The sequence below is a fragment of the Dasypus novemcinctus genome, chromosome 1 (assembly GCF_030445035.2).
Source record: "Dasypus novemcinctus isolate mDasNov1 chromosome 1, mDasNov1.1.hap2, whole genome shotgun sequence".
NCBI lineage: Eukaryota > Metazoa > Chordata > Mammalia > Cingulata > Dasypodidae > Dasypus > Dasypus novemcinctus.
The window spans coordinates 84,602,398-84,617,546 of NC_080673.1; the positions used below are offsets into that span (position 1 = coordinate 84,602,398).

Genomic DNA, 15,149 nt, shown 5'->3' on the forward strand with positions numbered 1-15,149 from the left:
AATATGATTTTTAACAGATCAAATACAATATCAAGAAAGGAAGTATATTCTTTGGGGGACTTATATAAATGTGTCTTAACAATTTGGCATCAATATCTGGAGCAAATAACAGGGTCAAATTTGACCTCGGAAAATGGAACAGATGCAACATTTTACTTTTAATAATTTCTGTAAGCATTGCCAACAGAGAGTATCTCTAGAAAAGATGACATGGATTGAAATTGACCACTTATGAATCAAGAATAAAAACAGAATTACTGGTCCATTTTTGCATTGTGGGTTGAGGTGATGCAACCAAATCTGAGAAGAGCAAGTCTTAAGGGGTTGATGTTAAGAACAAGGACATATGTTTAAATAATTAGAGACTTCCAGAGCAGAAGATAGTCTGTGAGCCCACAGGTTTCCAGGACTCATACATTGCCAGTATGGAGAATGACCTTCATCATTTGGTTTTGAAATCAGAAACTAAATTCAATTTTAAAAATACATTTATTTAAGTGAATTTCTCTATCAAAAATGGATATAAAGAACATGTAAAATGCTCCATCAAAAACAGATGTAAACCATGTGGTAGAGGATAGACTGTGTTTAATGTAAAAATGTGAACATTCTCTCATGAACTATAACATATGAACAATAATACTATCTAAATTAATAATAGGGATGTATGGAAAAAATACACCAAGTGTACACTAGGGACCATGGTTAGCGGTAATATTCCAATCATGTTCTTTCATAATCTGTAACAAATGTTCCGCAGCAATGTAAGGTGTTGATGGATGGGTGATGTACAGGAATTCTGTACATCATGCATGATCATTTTGTAACCTCACTACTTCTCTAATAAAAACAAAACGAAGAAAAACATTAAAAAAAAACACACCAGATATAAAACTCCCTTCCCCTTAGCAGTCATCTCTTAATCCTTCTATCCTTCCCCTGCCATTACATAGCTGCTAATCTAATTCTGTCTGTATAAATATATTTACATTTACAATTTATATAATTGGAGTCAAACAGTATGCAGTACTTTTTGTCTGGTTTCTTTCATCCAGCATAATTCTTTTTTTTTTTACAATTGATGAAACAATATTAATGTTATTATTCACTATAATTCATAGTTTATTTTATGTGTATTTTTGCCCAACTGCCACCTTATTGTTACCATCTTGCAATAGTAATTTACAATTGTTTTGATTCATGGAAGAATATTCTTTTATTTGTACTATTAACCATACTTATTGTCCATACAGGGTTCACTATGTTATACAGTCCCATGTTTCATCATTCAGCTTTTTTTCTAGTGATATACTCAACCCTAAACTCTCCCTTTCAACTACATTCATACCCACATTTTGATACTGATAATTAAATTTTACTCTAATGTGCTATCAGTACCTCTGTCCAATTCCAAACATTTACAGTCAATCTTATTACAACTTTTTCATGAATTAAGCCTCAATTTCCCAATCTCTATCCTCAGTCTCTCTTCTGGTGACCAATCTTCTAGCTATTAACCCCAGGAGTTTACTCATTATATTAAGTTCATATTAGTGAGATCATCTAATATTTGTCCTTTTGTGTCTGGTTTGCTTCATTCAACATTCATCCATATTTTCATATGCATCGTGACTTTATTTCTGCTTACAGCTGAATAAAATATTCGCTTAAATGTATATACCACATTTTGTGTATTCATTCTTTTTGGAGTAATGAAAAGGATCTAATATTGATTGAGGTAATGAATGTACAACTCTGTGATTATACCAAAAGCCACTGAATGTACTCTTTAGATGGATTGTATGGTATGAGAATATGTCTCCATAAAATTGCTTTAAAAACATAGATGTAAAAGGCAACAGAATGCATGTCCATTAGAAGACATCATATCAGATTATTAATAATGAAGCAGAGATAACAATTTTCTCTTTCACTCTACTGATTGACTACCACCTCCAAAATTAGTCTTATTTAAAGCAGAACCAATAATTTTAAAGCTAAAGGGAAAGGAAACACCCAAATAAGTATGTTGATATCCTATTACTCACATATAAGGTATAATTATGAAGGAATACATTACTAATTCAGTTTATCATCATAATAAATGAGTGTTCAAATTTTCAAATTGGGTTCAACTTAGTAGTCCACAGCCAGATAAAATTCCCATATTTCAAAAAGACTTCTAGAATCCTAGCATCTAAATAAAAGTAATCAGCAAATGGTTTACAAAGAAAACCACAAAACAAACTTAGCTAAAGTTGCAAACAAAATATGGATGCTTTGGAATCTGTGTCATCTCCTTATCTGAAATTTCAAGCACTTGTTATCTGTAACACCGTATGACACATTTACATATATACTCAACATGTTATAATAAGTAGAATAAACATAATTAAGCATTTTTTCATTTCTGTTTTAACAGAAATCAGTTTTAACTCCCCATTTGGAACACTAATTCTGGAACTGTGTTAACTATTTTCTTTGAGAAAAATATGCACAGCTCAGCTCAAATATTGACAGTTCAGCCATAGTTTGCAAGTAGATGGTGTCACATAGGTTCCAGTAACTCAAGTTCCCACAGGAATTGTAAGGAACCCCAGATTTGTAATCAAATTTTCTATATTGGAGCCTAATTCATCCACATCACTTTCTAGATGAATTGGTAATTCCATCTGTGAAAAAGAGATAACAATACCTAGAATTATTTTGAAGGTTAAGTGAAATAATGTATATCACAATCCTTCAAAAAGTATAAAATGCTCAGAAGACATTATTATAGTATTAAAGTATAATCTACTTTCTCAGCTTTGTTTTCTTAAATCTTTTGAAATGACCCCATTTTAAAAAATCTTTTTTTTTCCTAAATCTTAATTTTCTCCTCTGCATATTGGGCAAAAATCAACAGGAAAGGATTGTCAAAGAAAAAATATAAAGTCATTTCATTGCCTCTATCAACCTGAAATTTTTGGCTTTGAAGTTAATTTGTATTAATTTTTATTGGATGGTGTATTAGTCAGCCAAAGGGGTGCTGATGCAAAATACCAGAAATTGGCTTGTTTCTATAAAGGTAAGAGCATACAGATACCAGGCCATAAAGCATAAGTTACTTCCCACACCAAAGCCTATTTTCACCTGTTGGAGCAAGATGGCTGCTGCCGTCTGCGAGGGTTCAGGCTTCCCGGATTCCTCTGGGAATCTGTTTTCTCCACAAGGTCAGCTGTAGACTATCAGGTGAATGACTCTGTCTCTCTCCCAGGGGCTCCAGCTTCAGCATCAAACTCTAATATCAAAACTTCAACATTAAAAGCCCTCAAGTCTGTCCTTTGCAATGCCTTTTATCCGTGAGTCCCCACCCACCCAAGAGTGGCATAAGAAGTTTACATAATTACATAATCAAGTAAACCTATGAATCCAATATAATCTAATATGCCCAGAGGAAAAGATCAGTTTACAAACATAACCCAATATTTCTTTTTGGAATTCATCAATAATATCAAGCTGTTACACTCCACTCTTTCAATTCCAAAAAGACACTACAATATTAAAAAAAAAAAAAAAACCTTAAATCAGTTACAATGCAATACTAAATCATATCACAATCAATTTAAAGAAATACAGTTTGTATTGGGGAATAGTCCTGTCTGCTATAGACCTCTGACACTTACAAAACAGTTCATTTACTTCCAATACACAAATGGACGGACAAAGAATAAACATTTTCATTACAATAAGGAAAATTGGGAAAGAAACATGAGTCATGGTTTCTCTATAGTTCAATAGACCTGCAGGGAATCCTCTGTTCGATTTCAAAGTCTGGGAGTCATTCTTAAGATGATGGTTTCTTCTCCTTGGGGCCACGTGGGGACCCACCCATTCCATTGGCTTGTCCAATGGCCATTTTCTTGGTTCCACTCTTATCAAGGATCTGGGTGTCAACCAAGCTCCAAACCTCTCCATCCAAGAGTGTGGCGGTGATTCCACATCTTACCCAATCTTTGCATTAGAGTCTTAGCCTCCCTATTACAGTGATGTGAAGACAACATTTCCCCAAACATTTCACATATAGGCTCAATCCTCTCAGAGCAATGAGTTGACCACCTGGCCTTCCATAACCTTTGGGGGACAGGTCCAACCCTCTCAGACCTATGGGGTGCTGAACTTAATCGCCCCTGGGGAATGTGCTCTACCCTCTCTATACCCTGGGGCAGCAAAACTCTCACAGAACATGGAATGGGAACATACACTCTCTTCAACTGCTGGGGCAAACTCACCCTCTCTGTACACATGGGTGGGGTTCCTCTCTTGACCCAAGATGATGTCTTAATTCCAGATCTCAGCTTCCATGGATTTCCTCTTAAAGCTGTTTCTCCTTCAATCTCTCCTTTCCATGTCCCTTTTAGTGCCAGTTGACAGTGATTTTGTTCATACAGTTCTCTCAAAAAGTCTGTTGGTTCAGCATGCAGGAAGCTGGGGTCCAAGCCATCAGATAATAAGATTTTCCACAATTCTTTCCGAGAAAACTGCATCTTCAAGCCTGATTTACAAGTTCCAAATTTAGTTAAGTTCTCCAATGGGACACTTTCTTCTGGGAGCTGGATTTCCAGAGGCTTGGAATTTCCAGAATCAGTTTCTGCTCCCTTTGTGCCTGACAGTTCAGTCCTCAGCATATCTCTCTCATCTGGCATTTTGCCATAAGCTGCCAATCAGAAGCCAAGCCACATTCTGTGGGTTTACTTTGGAAATTTCTTTAGCTAAATGCCCAGGCAGCCATTTACAAATTCTGCCTTCCATAAAACACCAGGAGTTAATTTTGCTAAGTTCTCTGCAGCTTTAAAACATGGATCACCTTTCCTCCAATTTCCAGTAACAGTTTCATTATTTACTTCTTAAGCATCATAAAAAGTCTCTTTAGCGTCCATATTGCTATCAACAGTTTCTTCAAAGCAATCTAGGCCTTTTCTATCAAGCATTTCACAATTCCTTCAAAAAATATCACCCATTTATAAAACCCTTGCAGCATTGCAGTAATTGCAATAGTACTTCCCCAGTCCTCAGTACCAAATTCTTTATTTGTCAGCCAAAGAGGTGCTGATGAAAAATACCAATAATTGGTTGGTTTTTATAAAGCGAATTTATTTGGGGTAGGAACATACAGTTACCAAGCCATAAAGCATAAGTTACTTCCCTCACCAAAATCTATTTTCGCGTGTTGGAGCAAGATGGCTGCTGATGTCCATGAGGGTTTAGGCTTCTTGGGGTCCTCTGGGATCAGCTCCTCTGTTTCTCCACAAGTTCACTGTAAACTATCAGGGGAATGGCTCTGTCTCTCTCCGTGGGGTTCCAGCTTCAGCACCAAACTCTAATATTAAAACTCCAACATTAAATGTCCTCAACTCTGTCCTCTGCCAAGCCTTTTATCAATGCCCTACTGGCACAAGAGGTTTACATAATTACATAATCAAGTAAACTTATGAATCCAATATAATCTAATATGCCCGGAGGAAAAGATCAGTTTACAAATGTAATCCAATATTTCTTTTGGAATTCATCAATAATATCAAACTGCTACAGATGGTTTCCAAGTGCACACAATTAATGCCTTTGATTTCATTTAAATACATTTAATCAACACTTTCAAAGGTGTTTAAAGAAATATATAAAGTGATTTATTTATCATTAGCAAGAGTATAATATTTTAAGATCTTTAAAGATAAGAATTGTTTCTTATACTGTCTCCTTCCCACCTCATCTTACTCTGACACATATCATAGTGTTATATATACATAGAAAATGCTCAATAAAAACTGATTAGACTTTTCATGTTAAACCATTCATTAAATAAGATTTATTGATCCTATATTCTAAGCCAGGCACAGTCCTAGAGGCATAAAACGGCAATCATAGATTTCATACACAAATATAAAGTTCATAAAGTCATATACTTAAATAAAAATATATCATTAAATTTAAAATTTTAATTAAAAGCAATGTACAAGATTCAGATCATTCATGTGCAGAATGTATATGCCATCAGAGAAAGATGAAAGTTTGTTTTCAATATAACTACACTATTTGTTAAGTGCAAACACTCCACTGATTCATTTTGCTCGAATCTTTCAATCTCATTTGGATTAAGTTTTACGTTAATAGCCAGTTATTCATACTTCATTAGGAAAGGACTATATGTTATTGAAATTTTGCCTTTGCCTTGTGGTTAGAAGTATATATTGCCTGCAAATGCAAACAACAGATATTTCCAAGATGTCAGAGTTTAGCAACTAGTTTCCTCTGAATGTACATATTCTTATATGTCATGCTGAGTTCATGTATCCTCCTTATTATTAAAAACAGTTCCTCAGAAATATTGATTTGCCTTTACTTCACTTTTTGTGCTAAAATATTTGAAATTGGTTTTTCTTGGCTCAGTTAATATGGCATCTGTTCTCTGAACCTCATAACTCATTCGCCATGCACAAGAGGAATCCTGTTCCTGCAGTCGTATTGATCCATGTGGCCCTTTTGGTTAGGAGTAAAGCCTCTTTAATTACTTTGGCTGACTTTCATTTTTCACAAAGTCTTGGCCATATTAGCTATCATGTTGTATTGTTCTCATTTGTCTTAAATTTAGATGCACCTTGGTCTCCAGAGATTGATTGACTGTCTACATTCTTGAGAATCCGCCTTCTATCTCAGTCTACACTAACTCTGCCTAGCTTAGAAATCTGAAAGTTTCTCCTAGGGCTTGATAACCTCTTCCTTTTTCTTTGCCAGAGGTGTTTTGACCTTTAATTAAAAGGAAAATTTGTTGTCTTCCTTTCAGAAGACAGCAAATAATGAACTCATTAAAATGAGGTTAGTGTTCAGGCCTTAGAGCAATAAGAGCTGAAGTCTCATTAGCAGCTAACAATGCAGAACACAGCACATAAATAAACCTAATATGGCACAGCAAAATGCCTCGGTGCATTAAATTTGAGCAGAATCAAATGTTTACCATTCATGATGTCTGGGGCATGAAGTTTTAATGCACTTAATAAAAGAAAGCAAATTGCTTCCTATTAACCATGAAATGTTACCAAAGAAATTGTCCCAAAAAGTATATTATGTAAATGTGAGATATGTTAGTAATTAACAAAGATATGGTAGAAAAATATCTATCTTGCTTAATAGATGCAGCAATTAGAAAGAATAAAGACAACTCAAAATCTCTAAAGGTAATTCTAGAGATTAATGTAAAATGAAGCAGAATGCAAGAATGAGATTTTTTTAAGAGACTTTATCTCATTCATGGTCCAAGGTGAGAGATATTTGCAATGTCAAATAAAGAGTCAGTTAATAAAATGAAATGTCCTAGTAGTTGATTAAATATCTTCTGGGAAAGAAATTCTTTAAGAACTTATTTAAGAGAGCTACTACACTTCATTTGTAGAAGTACAAAGACTTTTGTCTTTACAAATGCTAATACTTTGTGTGTTTTTTATAATTCTAATGAACTGTAGTTAGTAAAATAGTAGTTTTATTTCAACAGTTCAGTGAATAGAATTAGAATATAAATTCTTTTTAATGTTTAATAACTATGTCACAATATTTACATTTAAATATTGATAATGATATGCTTTTCCTTTTCCAGTGCATCAGATTCCTTAAATAAGATTAGACATTTTTTTTCTATACATATGTTCTTTATTTAACCTGTATATAAATATTTTTATATAAAAAATCATTAAAGTTCTTACTTGATAACTAGTTCTATCATTTTTTATTTTCTTCAAATATATTTTTCCAATATATTTGAAGAAGCTAGCGTGCATTCTGCACTTCATGAGCTCTTATGAAGACACAGAAAGAGAAAATATAATACAGGGCCAAAAATTTTAATAAGTTAGAAACACCTGACTTATACAGATATAGCCAAATCATTAAAGGACACCCTTAGGGTTTTAAAGAGCTATTTCACTCTTTAGAGAAGACTAAAGATTAAGTAATTGGTAATTTCCAAAAAATGTTTACCTGATGTCTGAAATCTGTGAACAAATCTAGGAGCATCATTCACCATGTTCAGTTCTCTCACACATCACATCTAATTCATCATTTGATATCTAGAGACCTAGTACTTTGTATTCAAACTATATTCAAATCTAACCACTTTACTATCCATTCCAAGACATACACTTTTCAGTTAAGCTGTTTCCCTCTTCTAAGTGTTTCCCTCTAACATGCTTGACCTCCTCCAATCCAGTCCAACCAACCTTTCAAATATTAGTCAGAGATTTAAGAGGTGAAATGTGATCTTTATATCTCTGCTCAGAACTCTTGGATGTCTTCCCATTAAATTCAAATTATTGCTCCATATTAATTGTTTATTGTCTGTCTTATTCACTGGGATATAAACCCCTAAAGAAAGGACTTTGATTTGTTCAAAGCTAAATCTCCAGGACCTGAAGCAGTTTGAACATATTCGATATCAAGAAATGTAACTTGGATAAAAAAGTGCAACAATAACAATGCACTTTACTTATTTGAAAGTCTTCAATAAAATTAAATTAGAGTAAATTTAATATGAGATGGGGGCAATGTGAGGCAGATAATGCCAGGCATGAAATTCCAAAGGATTACCATTTGTAGAGGAAATGTTCTGAATGGTACCTCCTTTTGTTGGGAAATGAGGGCTGTGCAGTAAAATGTTACTATTAATATATTCTTGTTTTTGTTTTATTCCTTCATGAGTATCTCACCAATTTCCTTCATCTACTGGGGAACAGAGTTGGTAGACTAGTAGGTGTTTATCAGATGATGTCAAGTCCATTTTGCTATGAATGTGAATTATAATTAAGTTTTAAATAAGGTTGAGTTTAAGAGGTGACATCAAGATCTCACAGGAGCTTTTTATTTTTGAAACTTGTAAGTTTTGTCAGAGGAAGAGATTTGTTAAAAGTTGCTATGTCTGCAAAGTAAAGGAAAAATTCATCTTAAAATATACTTTACCATGGATTTTTTAATTGGAGAAGTTGTAGGTTTTTACCATGGATTTTAATATATTTTGATAATAGTTTCTTTTACCAAATCATTGTTCTATATAGATAATAATGTGATTTTCAGATTTATAACAAAACTTAAAAAATCTAAGTTAAACCATGGGCACTAGTTAATAGTACAAGCAAAAAAATGTGCTATTATCAATTATAACAATTATTCCGTACCATGCAAGGTGTTAATAATAAGGTGGTATATAGAAATCATGTAAAAATACAGGACCCACGACTTCTTTAATAAAGGAAAGAAACAGATATACCCTTTACCTCACTGACAGTATAATTTGAAGATTGATTTATATTTGCACTTAAACAATAAATAGGTTTTAATGTCTCAGATGTATAAAAATATTCATGAGTTGACATTTAGTCTTTGGAAATGATTTTTACATTACAATTTAAGAAAAATGTATATATGTGAGTGTGTGCTGGCAAATGTTCAACCATGGATCATATGAAGATTTTCCAAAAGTATACAAAAGTGAATGTAATGATTTGAACTAATCCACATTTATTCAGTTATGGTAAAACCACATGGAAATAAACAAAAATGTTTTCACAGAGACTATTCATACACACACATACATTTATTTATTCATTTTTTTATAAGGGGAACCTAAGATACTGCTTGGAAGGTAGAAGTGGCTCAATTATTGTTTACTGAAGTATATTCCTTATGGAGACAAAGCTTTTGGGTTTTACCTAAAGTTAATTTTGCTAGAAGTCTCTGTTTATTTGAAAATATTTTCCCAATTCAGCTGTTAAATAAACTCATATTTTGTTAAAGTCTTAATTTATGATATTATAATTACTAAAACAGAAATTTCCTAATGAAAATTATATTCCAAATTTTGTTATCAATGATTACATTCATTTGTTGCTTTCTATGTCATCAAAGAGGTTGTGCTTGAAATTTTTAGTCCTATTCTTTTATCCGCATTATATCAATGATCAGTTTTGATCTCTAATTGCTGGTATTAATACATCATAATGAAACAATGGGCATTTTAAGCACTGACCCATCTGGCCCCCTAGAGTAGGACACCTTAACGTGGAAAGTAGCAGAGACAGAAAAGCATTACAGAAAATAAAAGAGGGAGGAGAGAAGTGGGATAGAGCAGGCCCTAACACTGAAATTTGTAATGAAAAAGTGGCATTCTGTGTGTGAGAGAAGCTGAGCAAATCAGATCATTTCAGATGTTTCTAAGGTACGGCCATGAAAGAATGGGAAGTTTTTAAAAATGGGAATAGAATGTATAATTTCTGTGCTCACAAAACATTTTGGAATTGTTACAATGCTGCATTTAATGTAAGAGAAATACAATACAGCTAATAAATGAATAATTTAGCACTGAAGAGATTCCTAACCAGTATGTGAGTGTTTCTAGAGGAAGTAAAATTAGGGAAGCAGATTACAACACCAATCAACAGTTCTTGAATATATCGGTTGTGCCAAGTATTGCTGTAAGCCTGCTTTAGATTTATAGAGAAGAGAGCATGGAGGCTGAGACCTGGAGATTAAAATGCCATAGGCAAAATCAGCAGGTCTAAGGAAAAGTACCAATAGCTGACCTTGGCTAAAATACTTTGATGGTTTCCTGTTTCTAAGTTCTAGAAAATAAAGTGAGAATTATACTTAAGGATATTTTTATTCTTAAGTTAAAAGTGACTTTGTTAATGAAAACAAGTTAATAGTTTTAAAAATAATTTCTCAGTTTTAAGATGTGTAACATCACATTTTTCAAAAGTATAATTGTTATATCTAGATATATTCCAGAATTCTTAACTTTAAGAAATTGATCTGGAACTCATTACATATGAAAAAACACTGGAAAGATGGAAAGATACATGTTTGTACAAAAAGCTTGCAAAGAACTAATGTGATTATATGGTAATGTGAGTCACATTTCACCTACAAACACAGCTATTATATTTTGCTACTTGCATTGGATAATAAGTAGGGGACTGTATTTCACAGAGGACTACATGACCCCAGATAACACCTCTACTTACCAGGGATTAGCTATCCACTTAATGTTTTTCCTAAAACAGTGTATTTCAATCTTGGGTAATTGGGGTTGAGTATTTCTGGCTAATGGTTTGGGTAAAAAGCTAAGCTAAGACAATTACAGAATTTGTCTTACCAAGGGACTACAGTATTGTAATGTGCATTGAAGATCTCCCAAGAAATATAATATATGGAGTATTTTCTAAACATTTGGACTATGGAATTATGCCTTCCCAGAATTATTACATTTCACAGACCTAGTGATCCATGGATCACAATTTGGTAAACATTGTTCCCTGGTAAAGAGATTTGCTTCACTGGTTATCCCTTCATAGAGAGTAAAATTGCCCATATACAATCAATATTGAAGGTAGTCCAACTTTCCATACTCCACAAACCACAAATCAGCTCTGAAGGTGGTAACTTTATTTAGACATGCTCTGGAGTTCCTACAGGTAGTGCAAAGCATTTCTCTCATGTCCTCTCTCTAATACATGAGTGAGGATGCTGCAGGGTGATTCTGGTTATAATTTAAAGTTCTAATCTAACATAAAGGAAACAGGGACTCTAGTTAAATGTAGACTGAGAATTCCTAGGAATACCCTGAGTTACAAATTATTTTGCCCACACCTTCACCCCACGAAGGTTTTGAACTTAGTTATTTTCTTTTGTGTTGAGGGTGAGTATATATTTCACCCATCTATCTGATTCAATATTCCTAAAGCCACTTTCAGTCACTGGACTTAAAAAGACTAGTTTCATTCCACTATTCCTGTCTTAATTTGTTGAGGCTACGGTAACAAAGTACCACAAACTAGGTGACTTAAAATATTAGAAACTTACCATCTCACAGTTCTGGAATATGGAAATTAAAAATCAAGGTGTTGGTGGGACTGTGATCCCTCTGACATCTCCAAGGAATAGTCTCGTCCTGACTCCTGGTAGTGGTTTCCCGGCAGCCCAGAGCATTCCTGCCACTGTCGTCACATAGCGTTCTCCACTCTGTCTCTGTCTGCTTTCAAAATTTATCTTATAAGGATACCAGTCATACTGTATTAATAAAGTCACAAATAAAGTAATATTCTGAGGTACTGGGAGTTAGAACTTCAACATATCTTTCAGGGGAAAACAATTCAATCCATAACAGTTTACCCTCTGGTCTCCCAAATCCATACTTTTCCCAAAGAAATCCTAAATATAAGGTACACCTTACTATGACACTCATTTGCTTAAATATTTTGCTCTGGGGGAACAAGACAGACATGCGCATTACTGCTTTATAAAAATCGTTTAAGGATATAATCATGCTACATAAACTGAAGCGCAGTTTACAACTCCTAGAAGCTTGTAGGCCATGATGGAGACGTGGGAACCAACGATATAGGAAAAGTAAAGGAAACTCTAGAATGGAGGTCCAGACTTAGAAGAACTAAGTGAAAAAGGACAGTGGCCAGTGGTTCAAACAATGTTTTCTGAAGAGTCATGATGAGCTCATATTTGATTCTAACTTAGTTATTTGATTCAAAATTCCAATCAATTAGGCAGGATATGGAAAATATGGAAACAGGTACAGAGACCAGGCCACCCTCATAGTTTGAGATGTACTCATGGCCTGAAACTCAGGACACAATTCAAAGAGTTATTGGGGCTGATAAGAACTAGACAACAGAAGGAAATTTTTGGAAGCAGAAGCTCATCTCATGTATTTTCAGAATGGACTCATGTCAGTGGCCTGGAATTCTGTGGACACAGACATGCCTAGAGCACTCTCCAGCAAAAAAAAAAAAAAAAATTAGGGCCCAAGACAAGGCCACCCAATCCACTGAAAAAAGAATCCAAGGCACAGGGAGTACTTTGCTAATGCATTCAAATAAAACTTGGACCACGATACAGACATTTCAAATTTCTTAGTTTACATAACTTTTATTATGTTCTCTGATAATAAAAGACAATGCAAACTTCTTACATACATGACATGATTTAATATTATTTCACAAGAAAAACCAATTTTCAATTTTTCTCTCCTCATTGCTAATATCTTTTAAGCAGTATCAGTGTTTAATTTCCGGCATCCCAAAAGCACTCCTGTGCTATGAGACCACTCTCTTTTGCACATATACATTCCTTGCTTGTGCATGAAGTTTTCCCTGAAATCTTGGGTAATCAAAGAGTAAAAGCAATTACACTACAGTGCTGGAATCCCTGTCTTTCCTGTTAAAGGTTATATAGAGGTTTCACAAACACAATCATACTGCTGTGGGGAGGAAGTGGTTAATGTAGAGGTAGATGTATTGATTTTTCCCTTCAAACCTTTCCCAGTTCCTCCCCATTTCACTGAATGCCCGAAACCTGAGTCTTCAGTGAAATCACACTCCACCTCACTTTCCAAACAAGCCCACTCCCCAGCATGCCATTTACTTCATTCCATTTCTAATACTAACAGTATGGACCATGCCTTCATCATCCTGTACAATAAGTACTGCAAAAGCCTTTTGAATCATCTCCCTGTTTCCTTCCTAGTTTTCCCATGATTCCTTTTCACCAAGTAGCAGGAGGAATCAATTTAAAATGTAAATCATATCCTATGTGAAATGAGGTAGAGGGTGGTATTCAGAATATGCTGAGGTCTTTCCAGATACAGAGCCCTTGTTTTCACTGGCTCTTTTGCCAGGTCCGCTGTTTTTATTCTAGCTGGCCTCTCATCTTTCACACCCAAACTAAATTACCACTTTCTCAGAGAGGTCTTCATTGACCTCATTGCCCACCCTGTCTAAAATGGAGGTCCTGGGTTAATTTCAATAATAGTATACGATCATTTTTTTCACCACTAATAACAAATTGCAATTAAGTTCATTGATTAATTTACTATGTGTCTTATTTTATGTGTGTCTCAAAAGAATGTAAACTCCATGCTAATAGTAAACATCAGTTTTGTTTTTCCAATCCTTTCTGACTCCAAAACATTGTGTAGCTTATTTAGCCTATCTGTGCCTTATTTTCCCCATTTGCAAAATATGAGTAATAAAGGGATCTACCGATTATTTAAAGAGATAATTCTAGCAGAGTGCCTTGTACAGTGTCTAACATATAGTAAAAGCACAGTAGTTTTAGATATTTATTACTACCATTGTCCACTAAATCTTTAGTACTTATAAGAGTGTCTGAAACATAGCAGGAGTTCAGTAAACATTGTTTGAAAAATAAATGAGTGAATGATGGTTTGAGGAGGGAAGAAAGAGCAGAGACACTCCCACCTTCCTGGCTTCTTGGAAATTTAAACCAGAGAAGATGAGAGCAAAGCTCAAAAGTGAGGGGAAAAAAGAGGAGAGGACAAATCTCTCTGAAACACCAGAATGTTTTTTGACTCGGCAGATTTTTGTTCAGATAATGTAATTTCAGCACAAAGTTCTCCATGCTCCAAACTTTTCCCCACAAAAGACCGTCCCCATCTCTTCAATATAATCATCAGAGACATTCATTCATTCATTTATTCATTCCACCCTAAGCCATAAACTGTTCAATGTAAAATTACTAAGAATTAGCATGTTGTTAAACTGAGTTTCTTCCAATTCATAAATCATACCAGACAATATTCGCTTCAGCAGTAAGAATTTATCATAAAAGAATGCAGTAGGGTTCTGAAGAAATGTGAATTGCTTCTAAAAAAGAGAGATTAGTCAGAAGGAAGGCAGGTGCTATCAAGGGCAAATTTCAAAAACTTCATACTTTAACCCTTGGTCAGTCCTATTTAAATTCATTTGTATATAGACAAATAGAGTCTCTGCACAAAAGACCATGGAATCCTGATTCTGTTATACCTTGGGTGGCTGCACAAACTTACTGCTATGGGTACTAAGGCCATTAAAGTTGGATTGGGTATTAAGGCACACACACTCAATTTTGGTCTATTCCTTGTGTTATGTGGGTGGGTCTTTCATTCTTTCCAAGAAGCAATTGTTTCCACCTGGAAAATAACAATATAAGTTACCACTTTTGATTCCTATATCAAGATATTGTTAAGATAAATAAGATTATTTTATTGAGTTACTGGTTATAGTAAGAGAAAGGCACTGTATAAAATACACAAACAAAATCATTGCCCTTGGGTATTT

The 15,149-nt window shown here is 34.3% G+C and overlaps 1 protein-coding gene across 2 annotated transcripts in view; it reads left to right on the plus strand.

Moving 5' to 3' along the window:
• Positions 1-15,149, plus strand: part of LOC101442209 (N-deacetylase and N-sulfotransferase 4) — a 292,548-nt gene that overhangs the window by 120,419 nt on the left and 156,980 nt on the right. The window lies entirely within an intron of this gene.